At 45.2% G+C, this 20,002-nt stretch overlaps 1 long non-coding RNA gene across 6 annotated transcripts in view; it reads right to left on the bottom strand.

The window, feature by feature from the left end:
• Positions 1-320: 320 nt before the first annotated feature.
• Positions 321-20,002, bottom strand: part of LOC137843451 (uncharacterized) — a 41,809-nt gene continuing 22,127 nt past the window's right edge. For 2 of the 6 annotated variants that reach the window (XR_011089535.1, XR_011089532.1), the window contains 5 exons: positions 7,360-11,503; positions 6,320-7,192; positions 2,881-3,055; positions 2,622-2,768; positions 321-1,789 (listed from right to left, as the gene is read on the bottom strand). This is a non-coding gene — a long non-coding RNA (uncharacterized lncRNA). Of the gene's footprint in view, positions 1,790-2,621; positions 2,769-2,880; positions 3,056-6,319; positions 7,193-7,359; positions 11,504-15,397; positions 15,466-16,482; positions 17,933-20,002 lie in introns of those variants that run through there. The other 4 variants (XR_011089534.1, XR_011089533.1, XR_011089537.1 and 1 more) reach the window with 4 other exon arrangements.

The raw sequence follows: 20,002 nt of genomic DNA, 5'->3' as shown, positions 1-20,002 counted from the left end.
ACCAATTTTTCTGCCACGTTGGAGCTGCAAGAGTTATAGCCAAGGAGAGGACAAGATAAGATCTGCCCACCCACAGCAGAACCCACGGTGTTGATGAAGAGAAGGGATGGAGGCAGAAGGGATGGAGGCAGAAAGCAGAGAGCAGGACCAGGTCATTTCTTCCAAGGTGGGGATGGAGCAAGAGTGCAGTAAAGCTGCAAGGGCTCAGCAAATTTAAGGCAAATTCTGCAAATGGCCTGCTTACCACTGCTGAATGGACTCCAGAAGGGGAAAACAAATATTTCTCCCTCTTTGGGCAGGCCGCTGTCATTCCTACTCACAGCTTCTATCAGCACAACATTTCTCTCTTAAGGAACAGCTTTTCTGCCCGCGCCGGGCCACCTTGGAGGGCTGCAACCATTTCCCAAGAACACACAGCTTGGTTCATTGTCTCAATATCCTGACATTCTCTGACCTGCTCATCTCCCTGGGGTTGTTTTTCTGCTTGCCCGGTGATTCTGACCCCAGCCCACCCTGCCTTTGCACTGAACTGCAGGCCTTTGCTGGCAAAACATTGTCCGCACCGAGCGAGGCCGATTGGTATCTGCTGAAGTTGCCTGTTGTGAATTCATCCCATTGCTTTAGAAATCAGGATGAAAATCTCTTTCTTTAAAGTGCAAAATGTTAATTTATTTGCAAAATAGCGTGTTTTGGTGTTTCAGTTTGAAGCAGCATTCCATTCAGGAGTCTATCTACTGAATCTTAATTAAAAAATGGGGAAGAACCCTAACCTAAAACAGCATGTTTAATTTTCTCCTGTTGCTTTGGCTCAACTCAAAGTAAATATTCTTTCTTAAATTCTTAGTGAGCCAGGAAACAGAAAAAGCAATTTTTCATGCAGTTTTACTCTACATCCCTCTCAAACTGCAGAACTGCTCTGCATGTCAAGCACCAGCCTAGCTGAGCCGTGATCTGCCAGAACTCATCCCTGCAGTGAGCACAGAAATTAACTATTCTCATTTCAGAACATCAGAGACAAAGAGGAATGTGAGCACTGCACATGGAACGAGAACAACCCAAGGCCTTGAAGAGAAAGAGGACCCCCGAAAGTCTTGCAGGACATCCCCAGCAGGCAGCAGTGCAGGCTTCTCACATAAGAGGGCACTGGCGTGTTTTTAATTGGGAGCAAGTTCCCTCATCTCAGCCTGCTGAAGTTCCAGCTCATAAGCAACTGCGAGGGAATAAAGAGTACTGAAGCTTAGATCTGGCCACAGTACATAAATTCTGTTTGCAAAGACACCCCCTGATGAGCCTCCAGAAGACAGGGGCAAAAAGGCGTTTCAAAAAGCAGGGATTGTGATAAACACCGAGGAGCTGAGTCAAATTCTGATTTCAGGCTCTGCCATGTATACCTATAGCAGCATCTATGGTGTTACTTCAGATCTCACTCCAGGGTTGCTGAGAACTGGATGTAGGTCGTGGAACTGAGCAGAAATTGGCTGCAAAAATGCTCCTCTTGACCGAGAGCCAGACTGATTCTGAGGTTGGATTCAAAGTTTGGGGTCATGTTCAAACACACTCTGGAGTCCAAGTCCAGAGATACTGAAGGCTTACTGGCTTCATATGGAAGGAGAATTCCCAACAGCGTTCTCAGATGGTGAGATTTTTGCCAGGCACTGGTGCTGGTGACCATCTTTGGCCTCAAGGCTTCTTCTGAGGTGCAGCTATCACAAGGATCCCCTCGTGCTCCCAGCTCGCTTCCAGTAGTCTCCATTTTTCAGGGTTATGCACGGAAGGGAAGTGTTCCTGGCTGAAAACAAGCAGACCCCAAACCACTTGGGCAACACAAGCGATACAGAAATGGCTTCGTAAGCTCTGACTAATAGGGAACACCCCGAGCAGGACGGGTTGCCCAGAACAGTGCCAGCTCCAGACTGCTCTGGGTGTAACTGCTGTGCATGACAAAACCAAACCCGTGGGAATCTGGGGAGTGGATTTTAAGGAATTAAAGCTCCCCCCAAAAACTCTGGATGGCATTTATATGATAAGCAGTGCGCATCCTTTTCCAGCATACGTGCCAAAAGTATTAGCAGCAGTGATAATAGCATCAGGCACATCACTCTCCAGGTGGAAAAAATGCCTCCCTTGGAAGGGAGCCTGCTCAAGGTGGAACCAAAATTTAGTTATCAACCCTCTTTTCAGGATTTAATTGCTGCCTCCATCTCTCCTTGAGATTCTGAAGGCAAGGGAGTACTAACAGCTCAGAGCCCATGGTGCCTGTTGCAACAGTAAGAGTTTTTCCTCTGTTTCAGCTCTTACTTAAAATCTCCACTCTTTTTCCACCCACGAATCAGCCAGTTGTGCTTCCCATGGCTGCGGTCCCCACAGGTGATGGCATTCTGCTGGTGGTGCAGGCACCAGCTTTCCTCTGACCAGGCTGCTGTCAGCCTCAGGCAAAATTCCTCTTGCTTTCAAAGGCAGCACAGAGTATGCTTGGAATAAAAGATAAACCCAGAATTTGAAAAGTAATTGTCATGTTTCAGAAATCTAATTTATTTTATTTTATTTTTAATGACTATTAATCATTAAAAGAGATGTTATTAATATTACTTTGGCATTTAAGAATATGTTTGATAGCTCACGTGAGCATCACTGGAAGGGGGTGTTAGCCGTGCACCTTCCCCTTGAAATGTTATCATCTACCACTGAGGCTCCTGGCATGGCACAGAAGAACATCAGGGGCACAGCTGTCAACAAGAAGTCCTGTGTTTTACAGCTCCCAAGACAAGCTGCAAAAAATGATGCCGAAGAACACAGGGTCATGCAAGAAAGCTGGGGGGTGAAGACTGGAGGGAAGAAAGCCCAAGCAACATCAGGCTCCCACGCCAAACAGAACAACACCTCCACGTCTGTCTCAGTTCTCCCTTCTCTCAGCATTGCCTCTTTCCCCCTGGTTTCCAATGCTGAGTTGCAGGACTTGTTGCAGCAATGGCCACAAAGAGGTTAACTAAGCACAGAGAGGCCAGCACACGTATCTATCCACATATCCTTGCCGAGGCGATCCGGATTACCGTCCCTGTATAAATAAAGCATAGCGAGGGTGGGTGGTCAGCTCCCATCCAGTCTGTTTTAAAGCATCAGTTTTCCGAGCCTGGAAAACCTCCAGCCATGTTGGCCTGATCAGAGAACTGCAAACTGCGCTAACACACAACCCTGCCACCCCACAGCCCCACTGCCAACAGACCCAAGACCTTTCTCTCTGCATTTATTCTCACCTGCTTCTGGAAGGCCAGACCCAAAGGAGCTGATCGTTAACAGATCTGGCCATTTGTTAATTGATCCAAAGCCCAGTAATGGAAGGTGGCACCTAAACAACCACTAAGATGTAAGCATCTCTGCTAAGCAGGGTTTTAAAGGAGCATTTGAAGAAGCCAGCAATGCTTTTATTTTTTCAGCAACAGTTTAGCTCTTCAGTCTGAACTGACTTCAAACAAATGAGCAAACCTTCAGGTTCAAAAAACAGCCCAGAAATTCATAACAAGTCACTTCAAGCTAGGAAGAAACCTACTCCCCGAAAGAGACAGCTGTTCAGTGTGAGGAGCCATAAACAGGAAGGGTTGGATGCAATTTTTAATTACTATTACGAGGTAGCAGGCAGGCAGGAGCCAAAGCCCTGGGCTGTCCGAGTACAGTCAGGTGTGTATGAAGCCCCCACTGCCCCATGCACACCTACCCACGCTGTTTGAAGGCACTGATGGAAGCCAAGCTCTGCTCTCCAACTATCGGTAATAGCTCTCACAAAAACCCAGAGAAGTTGGGCACTGTCAACACTGATTCAAAATATGAATCTACTTGCACACTGAAACAAGACTTTAAGGAGCCTATAAGTAATACATCACCTGGCAAGGCTAAGCCTAGGAGAGAAATCACTTTACCTCTTGCTGACATACAGCCATATGGATATAATAAAAATAAATTAATTAATTTAAAAAGAAAAAAAAGGAATCCAGCAGGAATACAGAGTGTAAAATAAACCATAATGTACCCAGGACAAGACCAACACCTGAGTTCAACATCATTTATCTACTTACATAAGTCCTCATCTCCTTTGCCTTCTACCTAAACCTTGACTTTCCCCATCCACTCCAATTTATTTTTTTATCTGTTCAAAAAAGCCAGAAAATTTGTTAAACAACATTCTTTGATGTTCACTCAGAGCTTTTCGAACATTCTCTCACTCCAGATGTTAACACCGCCATCACTTTATAAAGCTCTAGCTGGAAACTCAGGGAGATGAAGAAAAATGATGCCTGGATAGATGTTCATCTCCTGCAATGTTAGCACATTTCATAGATGTCTTACTGCTGCCAGTGAATTTATTGTCCCTTATACCTTCTCTTTGCACTGTACCATAGTGCTCTGAGCAAAAAGATGATGATCCAGACCTCACGGAGAATACCTTCTGGTACTGGACTACCCCTGATCATGCAATGTTTCCCTTAGGGTCCATGTCTAAAGTATTATGTCCACCCTGGATGATATCACATTTTCAGGACCCTGTAGCATACACTGCAGAGCAATATACTTAGAAATGTTGCTTTAACTCTTAGTAGAAAAAGAGATTGCCTGGGTTAGCTGAAACCCCAGAATTCTCCTAGGACGGTATACGAAGTTGTTTTCTGCCATCTGGTGTCCAGAGACTAAAGGCAGATGTTACCACTAATCAGAGCCTTCCAGATGGTCACCAGCCTCAGGATGTTTGTCTTACACAACTCTGTAGCCAAGAACCAAAGAGCTCTCCTCATAGCCAAAATTCAACAATATTACCGAGGGAAATACCATCTGTGTGCTCTCACAGGGATTGAGTTAGACCTAACTCATCTGGAAAGAGCACTGTTTGGCATTTGGGAAGCTTCTTATCCTATCAAAGATCTCAAAGTGCTTTGATAACATTAATCAAGCCTCATTAAGCCTCATATGCACATCTGTGAGGCAAGTAAGGATTTCTTCTGCTTCAGTCACAGAAGAAAACACCAAGGCATTGCAGAGCAAAGTGACTTGCCCTGGGCATGGTTGTTGGATCTTATGCTATTAGCATGAATGTTGTCATATATTCCTGATGCAACTTCATAATTTTGGGTCTCAAGTCTTAATTTTTGAAGGCTTACAGTATGCAATGGGGCAAATCTGTTGTGAGGCCAGGAAAATGAATGAGGAACCCAGTGTTTGATTTTTCTTTTTAAAGTAACTTCTTAATAATCTCATCGTAAAGACCTGAAATAAGCATCTTAATTGTGTAGCAAGCCATCCTCTCCAACATATCTCCACTGCTTACCTATTTTGTGTGTCTGGTCTGTTTGCTAGCCAAGCAATACCTGCTTTCAAATAAAAAGAGATTCAAAGTAAAGGTTTGACCAATGTTCCTGAGGGGTGTTCCCAAGGAAATCACCAGTGTAGGATCGATCCCATCACCGTTTCTTTCAAACAAGGCAAGGCTGGAGTTTGGATAGCAAGTGTGTACTTACTAGGGGATGCAGGCACTATGCTCATGGGAAATACTTTGTTGCCTTTTTTAAAATTTTTGAATCCACTTTTTGCATCTTCGTTATTTTCTTTGTAACTCGGATGATCTAAAAATTGCCTAAGACTCCACTGTTTACTTTCGAAACAATAGAAAATGACTGGCTCTCAGTCACATGTATCCCAATATTTTTTTCTTAAGCGTAATTAGAGTTCCTTCCATGGCTAATTAAATTCTCCAGTGAAGGAAAACAAATTTCCTGGAATGAATATCATCTTGATTCACTTTGGGCAAAGCCAGGCTTACGTGCTTCTCCCACTCTGTTCTCTGAGGGTGTTGGCTGCATTTCTGAAATCCTCTTGTCAACACATGACAAAGCAGGGAAATAGTCAAGTACTGGGGTCTGCATACTCTTTTGCCACATATTACAAGAAAATGTGTCTACCTTATTCCTCTTCACTGCTTTATGTGATTTTATAGACTATTATTGTCCCCCTCGTTAATCTTTGTTTTTCTTTTCCAAGCAGAATAGGCATAATCTATTCATCCCTTCTTTAAACACCCCTTGATCTTTGCTGGACCTTTTCTAGTTCTACTCTACACTTTTAAGCGTGATATTCTGGTTGGATACTACAGTTACTTCAGTACATTACAGCATATATGGTAGAAATAGGAGTCCTTTTCTTATTTGTAGAACTCAAGACATCAGTTCACTGCATGGTTTGTCCTGTTACTCAGTCATTTCTGCAAAATTTTGTCTTCCCATTAGAAAGCAGTCTATGGCAATAAACACTGAGTGAAATAAGTAGTCAGAAGTACCTTTCCAATAACAGTGAAGTTCTGCCACATTTCCCTTCCAAAGAAAGTACCCGAGTACCTGTCAGAAGTGCTCACATGGTGCATGGGTGCACTGCAGGTGATTTTTACTGCTGATATGGCCACATATATGGGAGAAATTCCTACAATTTAGACAGTAGTCACAGTACATTAATGAATTGTTTTTAGTGCCCAAATTCCCCACAATAACAGCTCAAGAAAATGGCACTCTCTACCTTTAAATGCAGTTTCAAGTCCACAATGGATGGAGGGATGAAGCCTTTTGCATGATCCCACTCATTTGAACTTGAGAGCAAGCTGCTTATAACTTGCTGAAGACCACCAAAATCAGTTTACAAGCCACTTTTGGTTTGAAGAGAGCAAGATCCCTCCCAGTGCTGACAAAATCCATACCTGGCAAAATCTTCTCCTTTCCTATGCTTATTCCCCACTTGTCATCTCTCCTGTGAGTCTGTATTTTGTACTGTGAGCTCCCCAGGGCAAGGCAGGCCTATACTCTGCATTTGGCAGTCAAGTGAGGTTAAAGTCAGCCCAAAGCAGACAATAAATCATTATCGTGGTTAGACTGTGAGCAGATGCCCTTGGAGGCCATCCATTTGAAGGCAAATTCCTTCCCTCTCTGACGTTTGCTTTCCTGTTTATTCCTTTCAGAGTCTCCATAAATGGTGCTCAGTTCTCCATCATCTTGTGACACTGAACTCCTTGTGTCCAACTGGCCTCCAATCATCTCCTGATGGTAAACACCACCAAGCTCCCTCATGTGCTGGAAAACTTCATTCCTACGACAAACTCGCAGCTCTCTGTTCTATCACCCAGTTTTCGTTGGCCTGTCAGAAGGCTGATCTGGCCCAAGCCCTGAAAAATAAGACAGAAACAAGGCGTCATGTCACAGCTGATCTGAAGCAAGTTATTCTAGGAAGCAGCGTCCAAGGTCATAAAGGGCACGACATGGTGCCTGCTGGGCAGTTTGTCACCGTGGGTGCGTGAACTCAAATAGCTGTGTTAGCACATAACTATTTTACCTGGATGTTCAGGCCATGGTCAGCTAGTTGATGGTTGCACTTCTGTGCAATGAGATATCATTCCTCTTCCAAGCTGCAGTGACTGGCGGTGGGTGCACTCCCGGCTGATCTGCTCCACAAAATGGTGGAGGTGTGCCTATCTTGCTCAAAGGTTAGGAAATTTGAAGGATCAAATGCTTTTTTGGGGGGGGATCCAGCCTCTGAGTGTGCCTACAGCTATTTCCTGGATCCACAGGATGGACTGAAGTCACCTTTTTACTTTGCAAGTCTCAGCTTTCTTTGCAATAAGTTTAGGTGCACCTACAAATTTAATTGCTATGTCCCGGACAAAGATGGTGGCAACTTCATACTCCTCTCTCATATCATTATCTCCTCTGAATGTCCTGCTTCCAGGACCCGTTTTGTGATAATTTGTATGTCTCTGTGTTGCATTTCCCCATGCAGACAAACTGTTAGTTTTTACCACCACTTTTTTACCACCACTCTTCGCCTGGACCCTTCCAGCTGTGACAGTCAGGTGTACACCCCGTGTTAGCAGCCTGAGAAGTACTCACATCCTGGCAGTGGCTCAATTACTAATTATATAGTTCCTACACTTCCCACAAAGTTATCTCAAATCACAAGACTTTTAGGACTTAAACATTCTGGCTTCTTTTTATATAGCTTCTGAGATTGGAAGTTCACAGTTTCAACCAACTACATGGAACATGTTTATGTTTTAAATGAACATTGAATGTCCCACATCATCACATGGTTCCAGAATTTGGAATTTCTTGAAAACCCCGTTCCTTATGACATTAGAGTTGTTAGCACTATGTTAACTCCACACATCAATTCTGCTTTGAAGATGGAACTGTTTTCTTGGCCTTGTGCTCAATCTTAGTGTATTGTGGACAATTCTTAATACACTGCATGAGCAAATTTAAGTTTTAGGGCTAAACCCCTTGCTCTTGAAAACCTTCCCTTACAAACTCAGCACTGGTTATTCCCAGCTCTTTGCTAAAACGGCGTAAAACAAGTAGATGGCTTTTGCCTAGGTGTCAGGCAAATATAGAACAGAAATGCTGTGTTAGAAACAAAATGGACATGATCTCATCTTGTGAGAACTGTGGTTCCTGAATTACTGTTGTTTGCTTAGTAATGTGTGAGTTGTTACGTGTGAAATTGCAGGTCTACCGAGTCAATTAGCTTCATTATGCCATGAAATATTGGAGAAGTTGACAGTAGAAGGCTGATTTCATACATCGCCTGATGTTGCCAAGAAGTTAGCTTGTGTGCCTGCTCAAACACAGGATGCAGAAAGGCTGAGGATCAGAAGACAGCAACCCTACTGACGGCCGTCTCAATGACATCATTTGACCCACTCAATAGCTTGGCTTCCCCCTCTGCAAAACCGGGGGACCAACCTCGCTGCAATGGGGTAAGAACTCACATCTGTGGAATATTTTGGGAAGGAAAGTGTCACAGAAGTAGACTGCTTGTTTTTTTGTGTGTGTTTCTGGAGGTAGCCGGTGATTTTCCTAGCAGAAGCGTGTGTGCTGTGGAACTGCTTTGCATACGTAGAACTCTCAAATTTCACTGGGCAAGGGTGTGACTTGGATAATACCTGGGCAGGGGAAAAGAACTGTGCTTTTATATGCCATGGATGCTGCTGGAAGAAGGACTGGGCTGGCTTTCTCTCCTACTATGTAAAATTAGGGAGTGTGCTGAAGGGATTAGCTGCAGGATTTAACCTCTACACTGGCATTAGTGCCTTACCTACATGGTTTTAGGGGCAGTACAGCATGACCTGCAGCCCCATTCCTGCAGCACAAACACGTTGTATTTGTTCCTGTGCAAGCCTTGGAGTCCACAGCTCTTGCTTCATCTTGTACCTTCCTCAAAAATGGCATTAGCTGAGATTAGCCATGAAGTAGCACAACCCCAGTGACTCCAGCAGCCCCATGCTGTGCTGTATTGTTCTAAGCCTTAATTCTCTGGCTGACATGCCCCCTAAGACAGACTGACACGAGACCTCAGTTTCCATAGGTCTGCTGCTCTCCCCCTTTGCCTGGCCGTCCCCCCATTGCCTCCTGCCTCACAGACAAAATGACATAGTGCGTGTTGATCTTTCTCAGCTCTCTCAGAGAACCAGTTATAAAGAACCTACAGACTGCCAAGAATAATCTAACAGGAAAGCGTAGTCTTCTTGGACTGGGTATGCCACCCATGTCGGGATGCGTGGAGCCAGGAGAGGTAAGGAGAGAGCAAAACTGAAGGCTGTGAGGATACGCAAAGCAGCTTTGTATCTCCGGGATTGTCCTGGGAAAGGAAGACGTGGTCTTGGTTTCTTCCACCAAACAACCTGTGTAAAGCCCCTTCATCATAAGACCTCAGCAACTTGCTCACCTCCCAAGACAAGTTGCTGGATTCCCTTATCTGCTGCTTTCAGCTTGGCTCAGCTGGCTGGGATGGCTCTCCTAGCATCCCAAATCCCCACAAGGGCTGGGGGGAAGCAGCATATCTGGCTATGGGTGTTTCAGGCACACAAACTGTGTCGTTTACCCAAACACACGCTGGAGAAATGAATAAACAACCAGTTTTATGCTCTGTGTGGGGCTCCTGGCACAACGACAGCTGGCCTGGCAGACCCCAGGTCCCTCAGCAGCACAGCCACAGTGGTGCCACCACTGGGCAGAGCTGCCCCATTTCAGCACCACCGCCTTCTGAGGTCTAGAGTTGAAGTTTGCCTTCAGTAAAGTCCTGGGCTGTTGTTGCTTCCAGTGAAAGATGCTGTCTCTGATAAAAAATGCATTTACAAGAGGATGCAATGCAGCAGCAACAGTTAAAGTAGTCCTTGACAGACATCTGGCTTACTCCTGGAAAAATCCAGCTTTGCAGTGGTTGCAAGCATGGCCTAGTAGTGTAGGCTCGGTGCTACTAGTCTTTGTGACATGATCTGGGCATAGCATGTATAGGACTTCCTCTCAGCCAGTTTATTCTCAACTGCAGAGACCCACTTCTAGAGCTAGCAGCCCACTGAGCTGCTGTGGATTGGAAAACACCACAATAATGTCTTCTAAATCTAATCCATTGACTTTGATTAGAGCAAACAAGCCAGGGCTTTTTACTGAGAGTGAAAAGTCTTGCATTGTGTTCTGTGTCTCGGTGCTCTCCAGCCTCTCTGTAGCTCCTGCTCCTGCCCTGCTGTTGGCCCAAACCCACAGAAAGACACCGGGGATTAAAGGCAGGCGAGTAAACATTAGTCATCCTGAGCAGACAGCAAGGCAATGAACTCTGCTGCTCAGGGCTTCCACCCACCACAGGAGGTGGCATGGAAACAAAATCCAGCTGACAAGGGCAGTAGCTGCCATGCCACCACAGCACCTTCCGTAGAGAGACCCCATTTTTCCTCCAGCAGCCCCAGGGCAGCCAGATGGGCAGCAGACCTGCTGGCCCCACACCAGAGTAACCTGGCAAGGGTTCCTCTTCCAAATTTTCCAGGAACTCCCCCTGTACTCCTGAAAGTGCAAGCAGTCTGGGCATGGTATTCCCAGGGCAGGTAACAATTTGAGTGTTGGCACTCTCCAGAACCTACCAAGGTTACCCATGGTGTCCTGAGCAACAGTTTTCCTGTAGCCTGTGTAGGGATTAGACCCAGCTTTACTGATGCTATCTGGATATGCACAAGAAGCAGGAATAACACACCTCCCTGTTAACTTCAGCACAAAACAGCAATCCTGACAGCATTCCGAGTGCTTTTCCATTCTGTGACCATGACTCATTCAGGTTGGAGACTTTCAAGACCAAGTCCACCCATGATCACTGAGGCCAACAATACCCGTGCAGTGACTGCCCCATGACAGGACTCCTCTCTCACCAGCACAAAGGCAGCAATCCTATCAGAAAGGGAGTCGAGCAGTTCTGCCAGAAAACACACGTCAGGGAGGCTGGCTTTAGCACAACCAGGTCGTTTCTCTCCCACCTCCCCTGCCAGAAGACAAGGATGAGGCACTCTTGGGTGAAGTATGAGCAATGCGGTGCAAGGCGACGTGGGGATTGTACTTGAGATAACAGAGGGGGAAAGCCCTTTTCCCCTGCTGCCTGCTTCCCCTTTCAGCAGCTTTGGCAAGCTCTGTACAGTCAGCTCCAGCCGAGGCCCTGACTGAAACAGAAAGAAATACAACTTAAGCAATTTTCCAAACTGCAACATACAAATAAACACATTAGCCATCTTTTCCTCAGCAACCACAGAACATCCTCCCAAAAGCAACACAGCAAGTCACTTATTAGAGATTTAATGAGCTGTGGAAAAATAACACTATTCATTCTCAGCTACTTATTCTCTGTCCTTTCTGAAGTCATAACTCAGGCCACCACAGAACCACACAAGCAGCATGCAAAATCATGGGCAGAGGCACAAGCACACTTCAGCACACAAGCTTCCAAAATAGCATTTGCTGGCTTGTAGCTTTGGCTCTGACCTGGTTTGACTCCAGCCCTAGCTCTGTTAGCCCTAAATCCAACTTGGGTTGAGTTCATGAAAGCTGGAAATTACTACCAGAAGAATGGTGGGAAGAGTTATCCCCTCTAGCAGTTGATTAGCTATACTCCATCCTTACTTTAAAAGAACTGCAGACACTCCTACAGTATTATTTTTCCCTAGGATCTCAAAGCACATTATGAAGTGAGGGTTATTCATATCTCAGAAATCAGAAAACCATGTACAAGGAAACTATGTGACTTGATCACTTAAAAAGAGTAGAAGGGTAGAACCCAGGTCTGATATGCTCCTAGACTGAAATGCTAAGCCCCAAGCACAGTGCCTCCTCCAGCAAGCTTTTGCCAGGATGGAAGGATGGTTTCCTTTCTGTGCTCTTTGCTGCTGTGGTCATTGCTTTATCCCCACCTTCAAAACCAGCCAGCCTATGGTGCAGCAGGTTTGTTGGCTCTCATCTCATGTTGGCAATCTGAGACCTCTTCCAGCTCCAAATTCAATTCCCAAAAGAAGCAGGAATGGCTTGAAAATGACCCCGACATTTAGACCAAGAGCTGGGACAAATACAAAACACTTTATTTAAATAGTGGTCCTCCTTGTGGCAGGTCATAGCTTCAGCATAGTATAACCAAGGAAAAATATAACCCCTGTCCCATGTAACAGGACAGAGACTGCCATCAAAATTGCATCTACCCCATGTCACAAGTCCCTTCCATCAAGACCCAGTGTGGAGATGTCTGAGAAGCACCCAGCACAACAGGATCTGCTTTGGATCCACTGGGCTCTGCTACAGACACAAAATGTTTTATTTTTCCCTTCATTTGCATTAATTATGCATACATCAATGAAATTCCCCAGACAATTAACTCTTCTTTGCCTTCCTTTAAGGCTCCATCCTGCAAGATGAGGAGTCCTGAGCCAATAACACACCTGGGCACATAGCTGGACCTAAGCAAAGGGTCAATTCTCAGCTATGGGCAGGGATTTCAGATACATCGCAAAGATAAATGCTCTCCTCACATTGAGCATTTCTTTGTTGTGAACGGAGCTCTGGGAATGCAGGACATTTTTCTATACTTTGGATCTTTGAATATAAACCAAATCAAAGGCTTCCAAGCAGAGATGGCCTCTTTGTTTTATAAACCAACTTACTTCTGGAATTTGTGCTCTTCAGAATTAAGCACTTGCTAACATTCACAAATATCACAGAGTTCAGAGCATTGATTATGAAAAACAGTGAGAAAAAAAAAAAAAAAACACCTCTGAAAATTCAACTAAATTCAAAGTGCAACTTTTCCGTGTGACTGCTTGGTCAGGGCATCTTGGTGCAGGGCCCTCCTTTTCCAATGCCCAAACCTTCAAGATGTGTGGGATTTCATCCCCAGATTTGTTTAGCAAGATCCACCAGTCAGTCTCCTTTGCCAATCATGAAATATTTCTGGAAAATGAAAGCTGTGACACGCTCATTCCAACACTTGGAGGACAGTGCCAAGTGGATCCTTTCCAAAAACACTACAGAGCTTGTGAGTGGCTCTCTTCTCACAGATCTGAAAACCTCATATTCCAACAAATCCGTTTCCTTGAAGAAATCCCAATCAAGGCCATCAACAGAGAACATGCATTTCATTTACTGCTGGGAATGTGAATAGAGGAACTCGGACTGAACACTAAATTGACTGTGCACATGTCACTGCATGGGCTGGAAAGGATTGGAACTGCCCATCAGGATCCATAAGCCCTCAAATGCTGCTAGCTAAATTTGACAGTCCTTCAGCCTGAGTGACAGCCTGTTCCTGAAGCAGAAGGCTGTATGTATTCAACACGCAATCAGGAATGACTACAAAGTGGTTAGAGCATCCAGCAGAACAAAAGCAGAAAGGTCTTATGCGGTCATTTTGTAATATCAAAAGAGAGGGAGATGAATGGAAATTAACCTTAAAGTTCAGTTAAGGATGGTACTGCCCACAGAATCCACAACCAGAAGCCATAAATTAAACCATCAGTTTCACATCAGTTAACTCACGCTACGAGAACAGAAACACATCCCAAAGAATTGCCCAGTAATGGACTTAAACACTGTAGCCTGCAGGTTTGCCTTTGCAGCCACGTGTGTCTATTACACTAAGTGACATGGTCTTCCCACCAAACAGGAGCTAGAGGCTGCAACAAATTGCTTTTGAATCAAAATTGTGAAAATCCCCTTATCTATTACTTTTATAGGTTGGTGAGCTGTTTTTTGTGTAAAGCAGAAGTTGGCCCTGTGTGTTTGGCTGGACCAAAAACCTCTGGAGACCCTTCCAACCTCTTTGTGACTCTGCAATGACCCCGTCCATCACAGACCATGGTCTGCACTCTGCCCTGACCAGCACAAGTTCCATCACTCTCAACCTTTCTGGCTAGGCAAGGATTGAGACCAGACTCCAGGAGCTAAGCCACAAAATCCATTTCAGAAGAGGGGCAATCAGAGCCTGAGCACACCCAAAGCAAGGAGCTGGTTGCAGGCCTGTCAACCTGCCTAGTAACCCCCAGACAAAAGAAATACCTATGAGGAAATATTTATTTTACTGCACATTCCAGACTATCAGATTTCTGGCAGTTTGACTTCAGCACTCGAGGAATCAAGAGCCATGGGCCAAACATGACACTGTCTCTGTGCGCTCTTAATCTCGTTTCACTGGGAATTGCTGCTGGCCCCAGGCAGTCTCCAAAGAATCATCTCACTTTCTCTCTTCTTCTGTCACCCCAGTGGTGCCTGACATCCCAAGCAAACTTTTCAGCTCAGTGTTTGTGTCTGACTCAACAGACACAAGGAACTGCAGTGCAAGATAAGCAAGAGAATTTATCCTCGAAAGCGCAAGAGGGTGGGTCTAAAGCATACTAAGCTCCATTTCCAACTCTGCCTCTGACAAGCTCCCCAGGAAGGTGAGAAAAAGACTGAACAAGAAGCTATCCATGTTAATCAGATTGCTAACGAATGGCTCAGGATGCCCGCATGACTTCCTGCAAGCAAATGCACAATGGTAGTGCTGCTCATGCCTTTAATAATGCAGCAGCAGGCATAGCTCATGCGTTAATGTGGCTACCCACTTTGCAAAAGTCTCGGAGTTAGAGGTATGCTCCAGGGTTCTTCAGCCCTGTAGTGAAACAACACATCCCTTCATCTCAGCAGGGCTGAGAACAGCAGGATGGACTGACCGACCTCTGGAGGTCCTCTGCAGTCACATTTTTTGTGGTGTCTATAGAGACAACAACAAAAACAGAGGTATGCATCTTTTATACACAAGCAAAATATTGATGTATTTGAGCTACAGAGACTCCAAAGGAAGAGGTTTTCACTCTTGTTTTTAGCTCTATTTTTTTTTCTTAAAGAAAACAAAATAAAATACTCTTGAAATATTCATTATTTTTTTCCTAAATGCTATCAGCTTTATGAAGCATGCATAAACGGACAATTCCTTTCAAATATCAGCAAGTTCAAAAATAAAAGCAAAACCCAAGACATCAGTCCCTCCGAATCATAAAGAAACCATATTACCACCTACAGATAAGTATCTGCCATACCTCGCTGGAATTGCCTGCAGCAAGCGCAGTCATAAAGCAGTGCCTCCTGCTGATGTGCTGCCCACATCCTGTCAGGAGACAGAAAGATTAAGTGGAGCATCTATTTGTGATGTACTGAGACCTCCTCTTGCTCAAAAACCACTTGACTTGGAGCTCCAAGTGTGTTACCAACAGCCAAAATTTGGGAGCATTGCCTTCCTGTGAGAGGGCTGCTCTTCCTGAGGACAGGTAAATAATTAACCACCTCTTTACTCGTATAGCCAGCTACAGAGGGTTTAAAATTCTTCTTAACGTCTCCGTGCATTATTGTACATTAGGGTACGACTAAGGGTGGTTTCTAACAGGACGGAAAGAAAGGGCTAGCAGATTTGCAGCAGCTTGGAAACCATCCCCAAGCCAAATTCCCTCTGCTTAAGGGCAGCTTGAGCCCATATCTCCATGGAAAATGCCCTAAGCTGTCAAGCCTTTCTTCATTTTATTTCCAGTATTAAAGCTTCCCTCAATGCAAACAGCACAAATTGAAACCCATGCAGAAATATTTTAAACTGATAAAGCTAGGAAGTTCTCACAGGTATCAAATCACGAAATTCAAAGGGCTTCTGAAGAATCTGGAACTGGCTACAAGTCTGATTCTGCCACGGGGAGGGACCTGAGAGCACAGTCCTCTTTTCCCATGATGGAAGAGGGAGAGGGAAGGATAAAAGGCAGGAAAAGGAAAAAAGGAAGCAGTTCAAAGTACCGAGGTTACAAGCACCACTGCTCCTCTCTCACGCCACTGCACATACAGATTCGGAGCTCTGGAAATGTTCTTCTCAAAGTATTTTACGGACGGAATGGAAGGAGGAATACTGGATATATTGCAGGAAGCCTCCTCGCTTTCACAAGCTTTCTAGTTTATTTTTGCAGACACATACAACTCAGATCAGAAAAGCCTCCAGATTTGGGGGAGCTTCTTGAAAACCCAAGCTGTAAACATGCTTAGCCTTCCCCGTGTAGCTGCAGTTGTTTGTCTGCAGATGTTCTGAGAAAAGAGCTGCCCTTCTCCTGAGCTCCAGTCAGTTGTTTGGGGAAGCATCAAACAGCTGTAAGCGAATGCCAAGGAGCTGGACCCAAGAGTCTGCAGAGTGATAAAAGCAGATAGACCCGGGCCTCAAAGGGACCAGCTTTCCTTTATAGAAGTGCCAGTGCTGGCCCAAGCAGCTCATTTTGTGAGCAGAGAGTTGGCTGGCACTGCGCAGACCTTCCCAAATTATTTAACTTGCTTTTCTGCAGCCAGACAGGCTTTGGACAGGTGCTTAATAGCTGAGCAGAGCTAATTAAAACCACCCTCGCAAAAGCTGACCAAGGCCAATAAAAAAACATATATATGTTAATGATTGTCCCTCTGGAGCTTTGACAGAGCCCAGGGATGAATCCTCCCAGTATCCGATGCCGTGCTGGGAGCTGGGGAAACTGTTTTGCTACTGCCTGAGCACCGAGAAAAAGCTTGGCAGGAGGTGTACCAGGCACTTTAAGGTGGCCTTAAGTCTGGCTTTCACCCCACAGGGTGAAGCTGGGGAGATCACCCACCTCATTTGCAAAGATGCACCCTGTCTGCCGAAACAAACCCAAAGGAAAAGCAGGAGCAACAACAAAGCTCGAGCTGCTGGAAGGAGCACTCGTTAATAAGGTTGCCAAGTGGGGATTGCTAGGGCTCTGTTGGCCGGCACCCAATATTTTGGGGCTTACCACTACTCAGATGGGAACGTGCCAAACGGGTGGGCAGGCAGACAGACGCTGTTTGCTTAATGTATTCTGGATGGGGCTAATTAAGTGATGGAGCAGAGATCGATGCAAAGTTCAGCGAAGACAAAACCTGCCGTTGTCACCCAGCACCTGAGCGATGCTGGACGTGGCATTAACCTATTGGTTTCTCTCCCCATACAGGGAAGGACGGAACTGTCCCTTACTGGAAGTATAAGCCAGGTCTGTCCTAAAGGACTCCTTTGAAGATCCTAACATAATTACAATTAAAACTGAAGAGCAGCAGGGATGGATACCTGCTTTCCCCAGATGAAAAGCCAGTGTAGGTGCCCTGGAGGCTGGCCCGTGGGGAAGCAGGACCAAAACCACCACAAACCTGGGACTTTTCTTTCCTCAGCTTCAGATGCACCCAAACTGCTGAAGCATCAGGGCTGCTGGAAAGAGGTAGAGGAGCCACTTTTTCATTTGTCACACAAATTTTGATAAAGGCTGGTGAGTACCTTACTGCTCTGTGTGCTGGCCTTTTAAAACCACGTTTTTTTTTCTGTTGGAGATTGCCAGGGGGAGGTTAGCTAAATGCAGCAAGGAGCACCCATAACCATGCTGCAAACTGATGCCCTGGGGAGGTGAAAAAGAAGCTGGAAGAATTCAATTCACTCTCAGAAGAAACAACTCAGGGCGTCTGGTCGTATGATCTCCACGATCAGCCCTTCTTGAACCTGGACTCCTGCAACCGCTAGTCACAAGGCACTGCTTCTTTAGAAAGCTTACTCCCAGGATTTCTCTCAAAGGCTTAAACAGGAGAGAAATATGAGCAAAGTGATAAAAATTAAAGAAGGTTGTGTTTGTTTCTCTAGTAACTTAAGCAAAGGATAGGGAGCCACTGCCAGACCACACAGTTCTGTTAGTCAGGTATTATTATTATTATTATTTTTTTTTTTAAGGGAGACAACTTCGTTTTTGTTTCTTTGCTTCATAAATACAGCACGTGTGTGGTCTCCAGAGAAACACAGCAGCCTGGGCTTTCCCATCCCTAGCCTCTTCCCAACCCTTTTCACACGTTGCTTAAATACCTGGTGGTAATGCCATTAGTGCATTTGTGTGGGCAAGGAAAATCCTGCACATGGAACGACACCGGGGCCTCTCTCCTTAGGGGACAGCCGCCCAGCCTCCCTCTCCTCTTGCTGCCAGCAGATTTCCTGGTGCCTGCAGTTAAACTCGCTGATGCCAAGGCTAAATCTGGAAGGTCCAGCCCGCCAGCTGGTGAGACCTGCAGAGCATTGTCTGTGCTGGTGCCAGCTCTGCCTGCCGGATTGGGGGAACAATTAAAAGTGCTCATGATTTAGGACAGATTGGAAGCAGCATATTGTTTTGGTTCCCTTAGCACACATGGACAGGCCTCTTGCAACAGCCTCGTCCTGTGCCAGCAAGTGACATACGGCCCATGCTCAGGATGGTTTGAGGTGAAGAACCAAGGCCCAGATGCTGAGAGATGCAAGGCGCCAAACTCCAACCCATTTCACAGCAGTTTCCCCTATATTTCAGTCTTAAAAGAGAGCCTTAACCTCTGCAGGAGAGGCACAGGTGCAGCTCAAGCAGGACCATGCCTGGGTGGCTGTCACCTGTGCAACAGAAATGCTGAGGGCAGAGCTGCAGGCTCACCATCAGATTGCCTGGAACAGAATTATTTCTGTGTCTTTCTGTACGTGGGAATTTCATCTCAGATTATATAAATATTAAAGTGATCCTGAGTAGATTTCAAAACAGAGTTTAACTTTGGAAAGGAATGCTTGCTACCAATTTATTCAAAATGTTGCATTTATTGGTGATGTTTGGGTTAAAGATATTTGCGTCTGAGTTGCAAGTCCTTTCTGTTCTAATATTTGTCCAGCTCTTTTTTTTTGCTGCTGCTGTATTACAATTATATATCAATAGTTAACGAACGTATTGTTAGTGAACATAAACTCTCAGATACTGACAGAATATAAATATTAAGATATTTGTATTCCTTACTATGTAATCAGATATTCATTTGGTATAAATCAGCACTGGCTGAAGTCGGCGGAGTTATTTCCCATCCTCGGGGTCAGCAAGGATACAGCTGCATCTGATCCCCACACCAGGGGACTGTCACCAGAGCTGGATTTGGCTGGTGATGTTTTGCACAAAGAAAGCAAACCTCAGTAAGCTGCAGTGCCTGATGCAGGAAGCAGCAGGCTAGGCACAGGTTCTCTCTGGCTGTATACAACTTTGTTTAGCTGATTTGTGCTGCTTCTCCTGAGAAATCACAACAACATGGTTTTCCACTGCTTTTGGACAACGTTGTTTCTGGTCCCAGTCACCCATCTGCTCTAATTTTCATACTTAATGCAAAGCAGAACAAGTCTCTGGTCCTCTAGGCAAGCCATGGGACCATTCCACTTCCCCACCTCTGAAATATAAAAAGCACGCAGCATAATCTTCCCTTCAGTCGTGAAAAATACAGCATAATCTTAAGTAAATATTAGTGTTCCACTTATGTAAATACAAACTGCCGTTGAGGGCTAAAGCACTGAGCCTGTCAAAACCCCTGACTGAACATATTTCTTTGGAAAGGACAGTAAGGGTCAGGAGAAAAAGATGCTTGGTGTTTGCTGTGAGCTAGGGGAAGAGTTCTGCTGGAAAGACAACGGGGCAAATAAGAGCTTCACCCCAAAGCTCTCAAAAAATGGAAAGGAGATGCAGCTTGGGATAAGGTTTTCTTGATTTCTTTCTAAATAAATATCTCATGCATTCTACCCCACTTTTTGCTGGGTCAGGCCAGGCAGGGACGTGTAAGAAACTGGTTTAGGATGAAGGTGACCAAGGTGACTGATGAAATGA

This window comes from Anas acuta, chromosome 22 (assembly GCF_963932015.1).
Source record: "Anas acuta chromosome 22, bAnaAcu1.1, whole genome shotgun sequence".
Lineage (NCBI taxonomy): Eukaryota > Metazoa > Chordata > Aves > Anseriformes > Anatidae > Anas > Anas acuta.
Note: the sequence above shows the minus strand (reverse complement) of the source record. Positions and strands in the feature narration are given on the sequence as shown.